This window comes from Salmo salar, chromosome 02 (genome assembly GCF_965601325.2).
Source record: "Salmo salar chromosome 02, fSalSal1, whole genome shotgun sequence".
Taxonomy (NCBI): domain Eukaryota; kingdom Metazoa; phylum Chordata; class Actinopteri; order Salmoniformes; family Salmonidae; genus Salmo; species Salmo salar.
Window position 1 is genome coordinate 6,477,759 of NC_138292.1, and position 16,149 is coordinate 6,493,907.

Consider the following 16,149-nt stretch of genomic DNA (forward strand, 5'->3'; position numbering starts at 1 on the left):
AAGTTATTATAGGGTGATCCGTCTTTTTCTATACCAACTACTTGTTTACAATATTAGGGCATTTCAATAAACTCAGGAGAATGACTACATCATGAGCGTTACAATCAGCATTTATTTTTTCACGATTTCAAATTGGTTTTATGCTCTTTACTTGTTGATTCGTTCCACTCAATGTTGTTCTCACGTGCAGGTTGCAGAGGAGGTTGCAGATGCCAGTGCACATGTCAACATGCGGAAGCTCTGTCTAGGAATGCCATCGGCAGCGTTGAGAATGCTGAGGATGAGAATGTTCCGCCCACTGGTTCTGGAATCCAGCTCATGATTCTAACATTCTGATCCATGATTCTAATGTTCTAGTGACCATATCGCCTGAGAGGAAGAGTTGGACAGTACCATAGAATTAGGAATTAGAATAGCAGTACGAACATGAAAGGTCTTATGACGGTAGAAAAGGGAAGCCATTTTGGTCAGGCAGTTGGTCAGTACTGTGATAAGATATTGTGTAAAACAATGAATTCATAGATGATCTGAATAGTATGTTTAATGGCAAGCCAGCCAGTTTAAGTGGAATGATTCAAATTAACTGCCAATACACCAACATTCCATACAAACAATTTATTCAATTCACAGCCCAGACTGGTCTCATAGACTATACGTAACATAGTAAATGTAAATATGGGAACACTCAAATGAGTATGATATATTACGTTTGGTATGGTTCATAAGATAGCAGGTTACTTAAGGCAGAAACGAAAGGAGAGAGGGAGGGTGGTATTGGACATCTGAACTTCGTTGTGCTTTAAAATGGTTGAAAGTGCAGCGATTTACACATTTAGATAACAACATTCTGTTTTGAGTGGGTGAATAAAGGTTCAAATCTCATTGATCAACTTTTCAACCAAATATTATCCAAATATCTACATTGAAATGACGCGGTGTGCCCAGTGGGATGCCTCTAATGTCATTCATTCCAATTAGACTGCTTTGGATTATTCCCTGAGCAATATGGCTGCCATTATCATACCATTCTGGAACACTGAGGGTTGATGACATAGTAATTGAAAGGGAACTCTATGGACAGCAAATAGGTTTCATATGAAAATGGAGCCATACTTATAATGGCTTTGGGTATGTTGGCTCTAAAAGCACTGCTTTGGCATGTAATGTATGCCTGTGTCTATGCGTGACAACCTTACAAAAGACATCCTCTATTTCATTTTGGAGATTCATTCCAGTTCAATTACTGGACATCACCATGATAGAGAACAGCTAAACTCATGCAATATGCTTCATAGCAAAGTGCAGAAGATCAGTCATTTTAGGAACTGGAGGGGGATGAGGAACAACAACAACAAACAACTACAAAGGTTGTCATTGCAAATAGAAATGTGTTCTGATATGACTTGGCTGTTTAAATGAAGAACACATGTAGATGCTACCGGACCACACAGAGCTGTCAGGTTAGAGCCTAGCCGTGGAGGGTAGAGGCTGAATGTCAGGTAATAGAGCCTAGCACGTGGAGGGTAGAGGCTGAATGTCAGGTAATAGAGCCTAGCCGTGGAGGGTAGAGGCTGAATGTCAGGTAATAGAGCCTAGCCGTGGAGGGTAGAGGCTGAATGTCAGGTAATAGAGCCTAGCCGTGGAGGGTAGAGGCTGAATGTCAGGTAATAGAGCCTAGCCGTGGAGGGTAGAGGCTGAATGTCAGGTAATAGAGCCTACCTGTGGAGGGTAGAGGCTGAATGTCAGGTAATAGAGACTACCTGTGGAGGGTAGAGGCTGAATGTCAGGTAATATAGCCTACCTGTGGAGGGTAGAGGCTGAATGTCAGGTAATAGAGCCTACCTGTGGAGGGTAGAGGCTGAATGTCAGGTAATAGAGCCTACCTGTGGAGGGTAGAGGCTGAATGTCAGGTAATAGAGCCTACCTGTGGAGGGTAGAGGCTGAATGTCAGGTAATAGAGCCTACCTGTGGAGGGTAGAGAATGAATGGCAGGTAATATAGCCTACCTGTGGAGGGTAGAGGCTGAATGTCAGGTAATATAGCCTACCTGTGGAGAGTAGAGACTGAATGTCAGGTAATAGAGCCTACCTGTGGAGGGTAGAGGCTGAATGTCAGGTAATACAGCCTACCTGTGGAGGGTAGAGGCTGAATGTCAGGTAATATAGTCTACCTGTGGAGGGTAGAGGCTGAATGTCAGGTAATACAGCCTACCTGTGGAGGGTAGAGGCTGAATGTCAGGTAATAGAGCCTACCTGTGGAGGGTAGAGGCTGAATGTCAGGTAATATAGCCTACCTGCGGAGGGTAGAGGCTGAATGTCAGGTAATAGAGCCTACCTGCAGAGGGTAGAGGCTGAATGTCAGGTAATACAGCCTACCTGTGGAGGGTAGAGGCTGAATGTCAGGTAATATAGCCTAGCCGTGGAGGGTAGAGGCTGAATGTCAGGTAATATAGCCTACCTGTGGAGGGTAGAGGCTGAATGTCAGGTAATAGAGCCTACCTGTGGAGGGTAGAGGCTGAATGTCAGGTAATATAGCCTACCTGTGAAGGGTAGAGGCTGAATGTCAGGTTATAGAGCCTTGCCGTGGAGGGTAGAGGCTGAATGTCAGGTAATATAGCCTACCTGTGGAGAGTAGAGGCTGAATGTCAGGTTATAGAGCCTAGCCGTGGAGGGTAGAGGCTGAATGTCAGGTAATATAGCCTACCTGTGAAGGGTAGAGGCTGAATGTCAGGTAATATAGCCTACCTGTGGAGGGTAGAGGCTGAATGTCAGGTAATAGAGCCTACCTGTGGAGAGTAGAGGCTGAATGTCAGGTTATATAGCCTACCTGTGGAGGGTAGAGGCTGAATGTCAGGTAATATAGCCTACCTGTGGAGGGTAGAGGCTGAATGTCAGGTAATAGAGACTACCTGTGGAGGGTAGAGGCTAAATGTCAGGTAATATAGCCTACCTGTGGAGGGTAGAGACTGAATGTCAGGTAATATAGCCTAGCCGTGGAGGGTAGAGGCTGAATGTAAGGTAATAGAGCCTACCTGTGGAGAGTAGAGGCTGAATGTCAGGTAATATAGTCTACCTGTGGAGGGTAGAGGCTGAATGTCAGGTAATATAGTCTACCTGTGGAGGGTAGAGGCTGAATGTCAGGTAATATAGCCTACCTGTGGAGGGTAGAGGCTGAATCCCAAGTGGCTCCCTATTCCCTCTATAGTGTACTTTTGACCAGAGCCCTATGTGGCCCCCTACGGGCCCTAGTCAAAAGCAGTACACTATATAGGGAACAGGGTGTCTTCTGGGATGCAGACAGAGAGGGATACACACAGGCCTGTACCATGCAGCGGTGACCAGACCAGACATCACACTGAGTAGTAAAATGGTCCCCATCAAGGCGTTGGCCAGTGCGGATGATTCAAACCACACAGCTCAATTGACCCATCCACAAGGCCACTCTAAAGGGCGTAGGGAGGTTAGGAACTAATTGGGATTTCAAAGTGAATATGCTGTGTGGAAAGATTTTCACCATCCATCCAGTAGGTTGAGGCCCCTAACATGAATTGTGAATGTCAACTATGCACAAAATGTTTAGATCTCCACATACATAAGAGCAACACATCATCTGTAACTAAAAGTAGACAGTAAGAGTAGACAGTAAAACTAGACAGTAAGAGTAGACAGTAAAAATAGACAGTAAGAGTAGACAGTAAAACAAGACAGTAAAACTAGACAGCAAAAGTAGACAGTAAGACTAGACAGTAAAACTAGTCATTAAATGTCACGTCCTGACCAGTAAAAGTGGTTATTTGTTATTGTAGTTTGGTCAGGGCGTGGCAGGGGGTGTTTTTCTGTGTGTTTTGGGGGTTTGGGGCATTCTATGTCCTTTTTTCTATGTGTTTGTATTTCTTTGTTTTGGCCTGGTATGGCTCTCAATCAGGGACAGCTGTACATCGTTGTCGCTGATTGGGAGCCATACTTAGGTAGCCTGTTTTCCTTTGGGTTTTGTGGGTGGTTAATTTCTGTTAAGTGTTGTTACCTGACAGAACTGTTTTGGCTGTCGGTTGTTTCTTGGCTTGTTTAAAGTGTTACATTAAAACATTATGATGAGCACTAACCACGCTGCGCCTTGGTCCTCTTCTTCCAAAGACAGCCGTTACATTAAAACTAGACAATAAGAGTAGACAGTAAAACTAGACAGTAAGAGCAGTCAGTAAAACTAGACAGTAAGTGTAGACCGTAGGAGTAGACAGTACAACTAGACAGTAAGTGTAGACCGTAGGAGTAGACAGTAAAACTAGACAGTAAAACTAGACAGTAAGAGTAGACAGTAAGAATAGACAGTAAAACCAGACAGTAAAACTAGACTGTGAAACTAGACAGTAAGACTAGACAGTGAAACTAGACAGTAAGACTAGACAGTGAAACTAGACAGTAAGACTAGACATTAAAACTAGTCAGTAAAACTAGACAGTAAGAGTAGTCAGTAAAACTAGACAGTAAGTGTAGACCGTAGGAGTAGACAGTATACCTAGACACTAAGTGTAGACCGTAGGAGTAGATAGTAAAATTAGACAGTAAAACTAGTCAGTAAAACTAGACAGTAAGAGTAGACAGTAAAACTAGACAGCCAAACTAGACAGTAAGAGTAGACAGTAAGACTAGACAGTAAAACTAGACAGTAAGAGTAGATAGTAAAACTAGACAGTAAGACTAGACAGTAAAACTAGACAGTAAGAGTAGACAGTAAGAATAGACAGTAAAACTAAACAGTAAGAGTAGACAGTAAAACCAGACAGTAAAACTAGACTGTGAAACTAGACAGTAAGACTAGACAGTAAATCTAGACAGTAAGACTAGATAGTAAGAGTAAGTAAAACTAGACAGTAAAACTAGACAGTGAAACTAGACAGCAAGACTAGACAGTAAAACTAGACAGTAAGAGTTGACAGTAAGAGTAGACAGTAAAACTAGACAGTAAGAGTAGACAGTAAAACTAGACAGTAAGAGTAGACAGTAAAACTAGACAGTAAAACTAGACAGTAAGAGTAGACAGTAAAACTAGACAGTAAGAGTAGACAGTAAAACTAGACAGTAAGAGTAGACAGTAAAACTAGACAGCCAAACTAGACAGTGAGACTAGACAGTAAGACTAGACAGTAAAACTCGACAGTAAAACTAGACAGTAAAAGTATAATTATTTACACAATGTGCCCCTTACCTGTCTGCCTAGATTTATTTTGTAAGTATGATGACTAATTCACCAAAATATAGTGATGCCAAAGTTCAATCACAAATTTTCACAGGTGTCCAATTTATTCATTTACATTTTAGTAGACGCTCTTATCCAGAGCAGCTTACAGTAGTGAATGCATACATTTCATTTAATGCATTTGTATTTTTTAATTTTGTTGTACTGGCCCCCCCGTGGGAATTGAACCCACAACCCTGGCGTTGCACACACCATGCTGGCATTGCAAACACCATGCTCTACCAACTGAGCCACAGGGAAGGCTGCTGTGGTCAATCATTGTGATTGCTTTTGATCTGAGACTTCATATGCATATCTAGAAGGGAGGTGTGGGCTGGGGTTGAAAACTGCCAACTCACTGTAGATATCTCTCTGAATCTAGAAGGGCTGGGGGCTGGGGTTGAAAACTGCCAACTCACTGTGGATATCTCTCTGAATCTAGAAGGGAAAGTGGCTGGGGTTGAAAACTGCCAACTCACTGTGGATATCTATCTGAATCTAGAAGGGGGATGTGGTCTGGGGTTGAAAACTGCCAACTCACTGTAGATATCTCTCTGAATCTAGAAGGGAAAGTGGCTGGGGTTGAAAACTGCCAACTCACTGTGGATATCTCTCTGAATCTAGAAGGGAAAGTGGCTGGGGTTGAAAACTGCCAACTCACTGTGGATATCTCTCTGAATCTAGAAGGGGGATGTGGTCTGGGGTTGAAAACTGCCAACTCACTGTAGATATCTATCTGAATCTAGAAGGGGGATGTGGTCTGGGGTTGAAAACTGCCAACTCACTGTAGATATCTATATAAATCTAGAAGGGGGGTGTGGTCTGGGGTTGAAAACTGCCAACTCACTGTAGATATCTCTCTGAATCTAGAAGGGATGGGGGCTGGGGTTGAAAACTGCCAACTCACTGTAGATATCTCTCTGAATCTAGAAGGGCTGGGGGCTGGGGTTGAAAACTGCCAACTCACTGTAGATATCTCTCTGAATCTAGAAGGGCTGGGGTTGAAAACTGCCAACTCACTGTAGATATCTCTCTGAATCTATTAGGGACGGGGTCTGGGGTTGAAAACTGCCAACTCACTGTGGATATCTCTCTGAATCTAGAAGGGAAAGTGGCTGGGGTTGAAAACTGCCAACTCACTGTGGATATCTCTCTGAATCTAGAAGGGGGATGTGGTCTGGGGTTGAAAACTGCCAACTCACTGTAGATATCTATCTGAATCTAGAAGGGGGATGTGGTCTGGGGTTGAAAACTGCCAACTCACTGTGGATATCTACTCTGAATCTAGAAGGGATGTGGTCTGGGGTTGAAAACTGCCAACTCACTGTAGATATCTATCTGAATCTAGAAGGGATAGTGGCTGGGGTTGAAAACTGCCAACTCACTGTGGATATCTATCTGAATCTAGAAGGGATAGTGGCTGGGGTTGAAAACTGCCAACTCACTGTGGATATCTATCTGAATCTAGAAGGGGGATGTGGTCTGTGGTTGAAAACTGCCAACTCACTGTAGATATCTATCTGAATCTAGAAGGGATAGTGGCTGGGGTTGAAAACTGCCAACTCACTGTGGATATCTATCTGAATCTAGAAGGGGGATGTGGTCTGGGGTTGAAAACTGCCAACTCACTGTAGATATCTCTCTGAATCTAGAAGGGCTGGGGGCTGGGGTTGGAAACTGCCAACTCACTGTAGATATCTCTCTGAATCTAGAAGGGCTGGGGGCTGGGGTTGGAAACTGCCAACTCACTGTGGATATCTATCTGAATCTAGAAGGGCTGGGGGCTGGGGTTGAAAACTGCCAACTCACTGTAGATATCTCTCTGAATCTAGAAGGGATGGGGGCTGGGGTTGAAAACTGCCAACTCACTGTAGATATCTCTCTGAATCTAGAAGGGCTGGGGGCTGGGGTTGGAAACTGCCAACTCACTGTAGATATCAGCTGACCCTGGTTCCACAGGGTATTTAGTGGGTCAAGATCAGTGGAGGCTGGTGGGAGGAGCTATAGGAGGATATGCTCATTGTAATGGCTGGAATGGAATAAATGGAACAGAGTCAAACATGCAGTTTAAATGATGTGTATGATACCGTTCCATTTACTCCATTCCAGCCATTACAATGAGCCCGTACTTCCTACCGCTCCTCCCACCAGCCTCCACTGGTCAATATTTGATCATAGAAAATATACAACATACATTAAAAGTTAGTGAAGCAAGTCAAAGTTTGAACACAGCTACACACAGGTTGTTTTGATGTGAGGCCTTGTATGTACCTTCTATCTCTGCATCTAAAGAGGTGGGACGTTCCTCTCCTGTGTCTGTTGCCACATCATCCGAGCCTTGTTTCACAGTGTGTTTAGTGGACCAGGATGTGAACCAGATGATTCTACACATCTCTCCCACTACCTCTCATTCTGCTTACTAAACTCCTCTCTCTCCATGTTACCCCCTACGAAAACAGAGAGAGGGACAGATGGTTTCTATTTCTCTATAGTGCTCTTTCCATCCTCACTTCTTACCCCCCCTATCGCAACTTGCAACATTGCTGTAAAAAAGACAGGACATAGCTTCCACTTCTAACAGCTTGTCAGATCTAGTAACTCAAGTGAGCTCCCTTAGAGTGGCTAAAACTGGTGCCAACTGACGTAGCCTAGTATCCTTCAACCCTTACAACAACAAAAACACATTTGCAGTTTCACATGTGAAAATGCCTTTTTTTCACATATTGAGCTTAAATTTCACAAGTGAAACCATATTTTCACATGTATTCAATTTAGAGTTCACATGTGAACACCACTTTTTTCACATGTAAGGAGAATGACATGATTTCCACCCACGTGTGAATTGCAGTTTCACGTGTGACTTTTTCAGTTTCACTTGTTAAAAACTTTCACATGAACAACAAAACGTATACAGTGAGGGAAAAAAGTATTTGATCCCCTGCTGATTTTGTACGTTTGCCCACTGACAAAGAAATTATCAGTCTATAATTTTAATGGTAGGTTTATTTGAACAGTGAGAGACAGAATAAATCCAGAAAAACGCATGTCAAAAATGTTATAAAATGATTTGCATTTTAATGAGGGAAATAAGTATTTGACCCCTCTGCAAAACATGATTTAGTACTTGGTGGCAAAACCCTTGTTGGCAATCACAGAGGTCAGACGTTTCTTGTAGTTGGCCACCAGGTTTGCACACATCTCAGGAGGGATTTTGTCCCACTCCTCTTTGCAGATCTTCTCCAAGTCATTAAGGTTTCGAGGCTGACATTTGGCAACTCGAACCTTCAGCTCCCTCCACAGATTTTCTATGGGATTAAGGTCTGGAGACTGGCTAGGCCACTCCAGGACTTTAATGTGCTTCTTCTTGAGCCACTCCTTTGTTGCCTTGGCCGTGTGTTTTGGGTCATTGTCATGCTGGAATACCCATCCACGACCCATTTTCAATGCGCTGGCTGAGGGAAGGAGGTTCTCACCCAAGATTTGACGGTACATGGCCCCGTCCATTGTCCCTTTGATGCGGTGAAGTTGTCCTGTCCCCTTAGCAGAAAAACACCCCCAAAGCATAATGTTTCCACCTCCATGTTTGACAGTGGAGATGGTGTTCTTGGGGTCATAGGCAGCATTCCTCCTCCTCCAAACACGGCGAGTTGAGTTGATGCCAAAGAGCTCCATTTTGGTCTCATCTGACCACATCACTTTCACCCAGTTGTCCTCTGACGCATTCAGATGTTCATTGGCAAACTTCAGATGGGCATGTAATATGTGCTTTCTTGAGCAGGGGGACCTTGCGGGCGCTGCAGGATTCCAGTCCTTCACGGCGTAGTGTGTTACCAATTGTTTTCTTGGTGACAATGGTCCCAGCTGCCTTGAGATCATTGACAAGATCCTCCCGTGTAGTTCTGGGCTGATTCCTCACCATTCTCATGATCATTGCAACTCCACGAGGTGAGATCTTGCATGGAGCCCCAGGCCGAGGGAGATTGACAGTTCTTTTGTGTTTCTTACATTTGCGAATAATCGCACCAAATGTTGTCACCTTCTCACCAAGCTGCTTGGCGATGGTCTTGTAGCCAATTCCAAGCCTTGTGTAGGTCTACAATCTTGTCCCTGACATCCTTGGAGAGCTCTTTGGTCTTGGCCATGGTGGAGAGTTTGGAATCTGATTGACTGATTGCTTCTGTGGACAGGTGTCTTTTTTACAGGTAACAAACTGAGAGAGTGTGCTCCTAATCTCAGCTCGTTACCTGTATAAAAGACACCTGGGAGCCAGAAATGTTTCTGATTGAGAGGGGTCAAATACTTATTTCCCTCATTAAAATGCAAATCAATTCATAACATTTTTGACATGCGTTTTTCTGGATTTTTTTGTTGTTATTCTGTCTCTCACTGTTCAAATGAACCTACCATTAAAATTATAGACTGATAATTTATTTGTCAGTGGGCAAATGTACAAAATCAGCAGGGGATCAAATACTTTTTTCCCTCACTGTAAATGCCTCATGAGCTTAGTTCTACTGTCGTAGGGTAGAGTGGGGTAAGTTAAGTAATTTTGGGAATTCAGCGTCACTACGTCAAGGGAAATATAGTGTTCTCTCTAACAAAGATATCTCCATATATTTCAGGATGTTGTGTATCCCTGGAAATGATCCGAATTAATGTAAACATTGCAGTTTTGAAAACATAGTGTTCTCTTAGTACAACTTGATCATAGGGATAGGGTAAGTTGAGCAGCATTGGGGTAAGTGGGTGAAGGTGTCCTGTGGATTTTGTTTTCACATGAGGGAAAAACATGTGGAAAATTAACATGTGAACCTTGTCTGACTAATGTGTATGACTCATGAAGAAAAACAATAACAAAATCACGTGAACATTTTCTGTGACTTGTTCACTGAAATATCACATTCACACGTGTCCGAAAACCAAGTTTTTTTTAAGTGATTTTTTATATTTTTTTGCAAGAGAAACTATACTTTCAGTGTAGTTAGTTATCCTGAAATGCATGACTTAGATGATTTGACATAAGGAAGAAGGTCAAAAACACAGTGACTAAAGCAAGTCTGGTGCCAACTTGAACTTACAGTATGTAGTAAATTGAGTAAGAATTTGAATTTAAAAAGGGAACCCAGTGCCAACTTGAAGTTAGTATTCTTCAACCTACATGTTCAGTTAAGTTGCCCAGAAAAACATTGCTCCATTTAAGTACTGATGACTTGGGAAAAGTTATAAGTCTATTATTGTATTATTAAAAGAACACAGTCAGAAACACCACAGTGACTCTGCTGAAAGTGTTATGACTTAAGAACTGGCTAAAAGTATTGTTTTGTCCATTGTTATGTTTTGCTAGCAACAGTCAAACAAGGAGGTGCTTTCCAAGGTCTCTTTCCCATAATACAGTAGTGGTATTGTTGTGTCTGTGCGTGCTTCTTTAGATGCCACATTGAATTATTTACTGACTATTTTGTCATTCCCTCCCTTTATCTAGGCTGCATCCCAAATGACACCCTATTCCCTACATAGGACCCTATGGGCTCTGGTCTAAAGTAGTACACTATAGGGAAGAGTGTGTCATTTGAGACATTTACACTGTAAAGTGGAGGTCCAGACAGTTGACATTCATATAATAAACACTGGGTCGGTTTTGGAGATTTGAAGATATAATCCATTTGACCGTGACTATGAAGGTAATCTACCTCAAATGTAAGAGGAATCAGATTACCATTAACAGGAACACGCCCCGAGGTTCGGTTGTTTCTGTCTCTCTCTGAGATTTCCTCCATTGATCTGAGAACCGATACCCTCAGGCCGCATCCCAAATGACACCCTATTTCATATATAGGGGACTACTTTTGACCAGGACACATAGGGCTCTCGTCAGAAGTAGTGCACTATGTAGGGAATAGGGTGCCAATTGGGACGTAGCATCTCAGTTGGCCACAGACCAGCTCTCAGTGGCTGCCTGGGTTTCATATGCTGTTTTATAGACGGTTTCATGACGAAGGCAGGATAGACTTGTCTATCCTCTGACATGACTGTATACAAAACTTCAGAAAGGATTAGTGATGAGGTCATTGAAAGCCGTTGTAGTTCTGCAGTAAAACAGATCCCATTAGCTCAGAAGAGAAAAGTCCCATGGTTCAACCAAACTCCCTGGAACAAACCATTGTGATAATGAAATGCATTATCCATTCAATCGTAGTACATTCAACAGCGAAAAATCATTATTGTAAATTTAGAAATATGAGTTGAGTGCGTCTCAAATAGAACCATCTTCTCTTTATAGTGCACTGTAAAGGGAATGGGGCGCCATTTAAGACACATTCCCTGTGCCTCTTATCTTTCCACCAGAGTGGAAGTGTTTCATCCTGAACGTGAGACTAGTGATTTACTGTTGATTCTCCCCCTGTGTTCCAGGTCTCCAGACTGCTGCTGTTTAATCCTGAAGGTGAGACTAAGGATTTACTGTTGATTCTCCCCTGTGCTCCAGGTCTCCAGACTGCTGCTGTTTAATCCTGAAGGTGAGACTAAGGATTTACTGTTGATTCTCCCCCTGTGTTCCAGGTCTCCAGACTGCTGCTGTTTAATCCTGAAGGTGAGACTAGTGATTTACTGTTGATTCTCCCCTGTGCTCCAGGTCTCCAGACTGCTGCTGTTTAATCCTGAAGGTGAGACTAAGGATTTACTGTTGATTCTCCCCCTGTGTTCCAGGTCTCCAGACTGCTGCTGTTTAATCCTGAAGGTGAGACTAGTGATTTACTGTTGATTCTCCCCTGTGCTCCAGGTCTCCAGACTGCTGCTGTTTAATCCTGAAGGTGAGACTAAGGATTTACTGTTGATTCTCCCCTGTGTTCCAGGTCTCCAGACTGCTGCTGTTTAATCCTGAAGGTGAGACTAAGGATTTACTGTTGATTCTCCCCCTGTGTTCCAGGTCTCCAGACTGCTGCTGTTTAATCCTGAAGGTAAGACTAAGGATTTACTGTTGATTCTCCCCCTGTGTTCCAGGTCTCCAGACTGCTGCTGTTTAATCCTGAAAGTGAGACTAAGGATTTACTGTTGATTCTCCCCCTGTGTTCCAGGTCTCCAGACTGCTGCTGTTTAATCCTGAAGGTAAGACTAAGGATTTATTGTTGATTTTCCCCCTGTGTTCCAGGTCTCCAGACTGCTGCTGTTTAATCCTGAAGGTGAGACTAAGGATTTACTGTTAATTCTCCCCCTGGTCTCCCAGGTCTCCAGACTGCTGCTGTTTAATCCTGAAGGTGAGACTAAGGATTTACTGTTAATTCTCCCCCTGGTCTCCCAGGTCTCCAGACTGCTGCTGTGTCCTGCTGTGAAGCTACGTAGGAGCTAGCTAGGAGAATACATAGCCTATGTACACCCTACACAGGATCTGTCTCTGTCTCCTCACCCCTAACAAAATCACCTCTCCTCTGCTGTAACCCTAACTCAGGAGGCCTATGATGAACTCTTATCCTCACCCCTCCTCTCACCTCCTCTTTCCTCCTCCTCCCTCCTCTTTCCTCCTCCCTCCTCTTTCCTCCTCCTCCCTCCACTTTCCTCCTCATCCCTCCTCTTTCCTCCTCTCCTCCTCTTTCCTCCTCCTCCCTCCTCTTTCCTCCTCTTTCCTCCTCCTCCCTCCTCTTTCCTCCTTCTCCCTCCTCTTTCCTCCTCTCCTCCTCTTTCCTCCTCCTCCCTCCTCTTTCCTCCTCTCCTCCTCTTTCCTTCTCCTCCCTCCTCTTTCCTCATCTTTTCTCCTCCTCCTTCCTCTTTCCTCCTCTCCTCCTCTTTCTTTCTTCTTCCTTCTCTTTCCCCCTCTGCCTCTAACATGGATGGTTGGACATCAGAGTATAACACAGCTACATCGACCTTATGACCTTCCCCACGTTTAACTTCACATTGATTAAACAGCAGCATTTCATTGCCATTTGAGACACAGTACTGACTAAAGTCTTCACTGTTCTGTTCCCTATGGTCAACATTGACTAAAGTCATCACTGTTCTGTTCCCTATGGTCATCATTGACTAAAGTCTTCACTGTTCTGTTCCCTATGGTCATCATTGACTAAAGTCATCACTGTTCTGTTCCCTATGGTCATCATTGACTAAAGTTATCACTGTTCTGTTCCCTATGGTCATCATTGACTAAAGTCATCACTGTTCTGTTCCCTATGGTCATCATTGACTAAAGTCATCACTGTTCTGTTCCCTATGGTCATCATTGACTAAAGTCATCACTGTTCTGTTCCCTATGGTCATCATTGAGTAAAGTCATCACTGTTCTGTTCCCTATGGTCATCATTGAGTAAAGTCATCACTGTTCTGTTCCCTATAAAATAAAAAGTTATAAAATAAATAAGCAATAACGAGGCCATATACAGGGGGTATCGGTGCCGAGTCAATGTGCGGGGGTACAGGTTAGTCGAGGTAATTTGTACATGTAGGTAGGGGTAAAGTGACTATGCATAGATAATAAACAGCAAGTTGCAGCAGTGTAAAAACAAAGGGGTTTCAATGTAAATAGTCCGGGTGGCCATTTGATTAATTGTTCAGCAGTCTTTTGTATTTGTATTTAATATGGATTCCCATTAGCTGTTTTTTAAATGTAGTTTTACTGCTGGCATGTGTTACTTGATGTGGAATAGAGTTCCATGTAGTCATGGCTCTATGTGAGCCTCCCATAGTCTGTTCTGGACTTGGAGACTGTGAAGAGACCTCTGGTGGCATGTCTTGTGGGGTATGCATGGGTGACCGAGCTGTGTGCCAGTAGTTCAAACAGACAGCTCGGTGCATTCAACATGTCAATACCTCTCACAAATATTAGTAGTGATGAAATCAATCTCTCCTCCGCCTTGAGCCAGGAGAGATTGACATGCATATCAATAATGTTAGTGCTCTGTGTACATCCAAGGGCCAGCTGTGCTACGCTGTTCTGAGCCAATTGCAATTTTCCTATTTGTGGCACCTGACCACACGACTGAACAGTAGTCCAGATGCGACAAAACTAGGGCCTGTAGGACCTGCCTTGTTGACAGTGCTGTTAAGAATGCAGAGCAGCGCTTTATTATACACAAACTTCTCCCCATCCTAGCTACTGTTGTATCAATATATTTTGACCATGACCGTTTACAATCCAGGGTTACTCCAAGCAGTTTAGTTACCTCAACTTGCTCAATTTCCACATGAATCATTATAAGATTTAGTTGAGGTTTAGGGTTCAGTGAATGATTTGTCCCAAACACAATGCTTTTAGCTTTTGAAATACTTAGGACTAACTTATTCCTTGCCACTCCTTCTGAAACTAACTGCAGGTCTTTGTTAAGTGTTGCTGTCATTTCAGTCACTGTGGTAGCTGACGTGTATATTGTTGATTCATCCGCATAGATGGACACAGTGTCATGTCATTAGTAAAGATTGAAAAGAAGTAAGGGGCCTAGACAGCTGCCCTGGGGAATTCCTTTTTTTTCTTACCTGTTCTATACGTTTTTCCAGCAACAGACTATGATCTATAATGTCAAAAGCCGAACTGAAGTCTAACAAATCAGCCCCCACAGTCGTTTTATCGTCAATTTCTCTCAGCCAATCATCAGTAATTTGTGTAAGTACTGTGCCTGTTGAATGTCCTTCCCTATAAGCGTGCTGAAACTCTGTTGTCAATTTCTTTGCTGTAAAATAGCATTGTATCTGGTCAAACAGAATTTTTTCCAAAAGTTTACTAAAGGTTGGTAACAGGCTGATTGGTCAGCTATTTGAGACAGTTAAGGGGGCTTTACTATTCCTAGGTAGGGGAATAACTTTTGATTCCCTCCAGGCCTGAGGGCACACACTTTTTAGTTGGCTTAAATTAAAGATATGGCAAATAGGAGTGGCAATATCGTTCGCTATTATCCTCAGTAATTTTCCATCCAAGTTCTCAGTGGGTTTTGTGATGAATGAGCCATCTGATTCAATCAATGACGGAGTGGAGTTTGCCTTTTTGCCCAAAAATTCATTTAAGGTGCTCCAAAGATTTTTTACTATCATTCTTTATGTCATTTATCTGTGTTTCACAGTATAGTTTCATCTTCTTTTTAATTCAGTTTAGTCACATGATTTCTAAATTTTCAGTATGTTTGCCAATTGGTTTTACAGCCAGACCTATTTGCCATCTCTTTTGCCTCATCTCTCTCAACCATGCCATTTTTCAATTCCTCATCAAACCACGGGGAATGAACCGTTTTTACAGTCATTTTCTTAATGGGTTCATGCTTATTAGTAACTGGGATAAGCAGTTTCATAAATGTGTCAAGTGCAGCGTCTGGTTGCTCGTCATTACACACCACGGATAAACAAATATTCCTCACATCAACAAGATAGGAATCAATACAAAACTTACTGTATGACCTCTTATACACAATATTTTGCCCAGCCTTTGGAACTTTCCTAGATATGGCTACTATATTGTGATCACTACATCCTATGGATTTGGATACTGCTTAGAGTTATGATCAATACATGTTGATGATTTCATTCCTGTACTGTTTGTAACTACCCTGGTAGGTTGATTGATAACCTGTACCAGGTTGCAGGCGCTAGTTACAGTTTGAAGTTTTCTCCTGAGTGGGCAGCCTGATGAAAGCCAGTCAATATTTAAATCACCCAGAAAGTATACATCTCTATTGATATCACATACATTATCAAGCATTTCACACGTTACCCAGATACGGACTGTTAGCACTTGGTGGTCTATAGCAGCTTCCCACCAGAATGGGCTTTAGGTGAGGCTGATGAACCTGTAGCTATATTACTTGAACGGTATTTAACACAAGATCCTCTCTAAGCTTTGCAAGAATGTGGTTCTGAATATAAACAACCACCTTTGGCATTTTTGTATCTTTATAACCATACATTGCTACCACTGTATTATGAAAGGTATTATCTAAG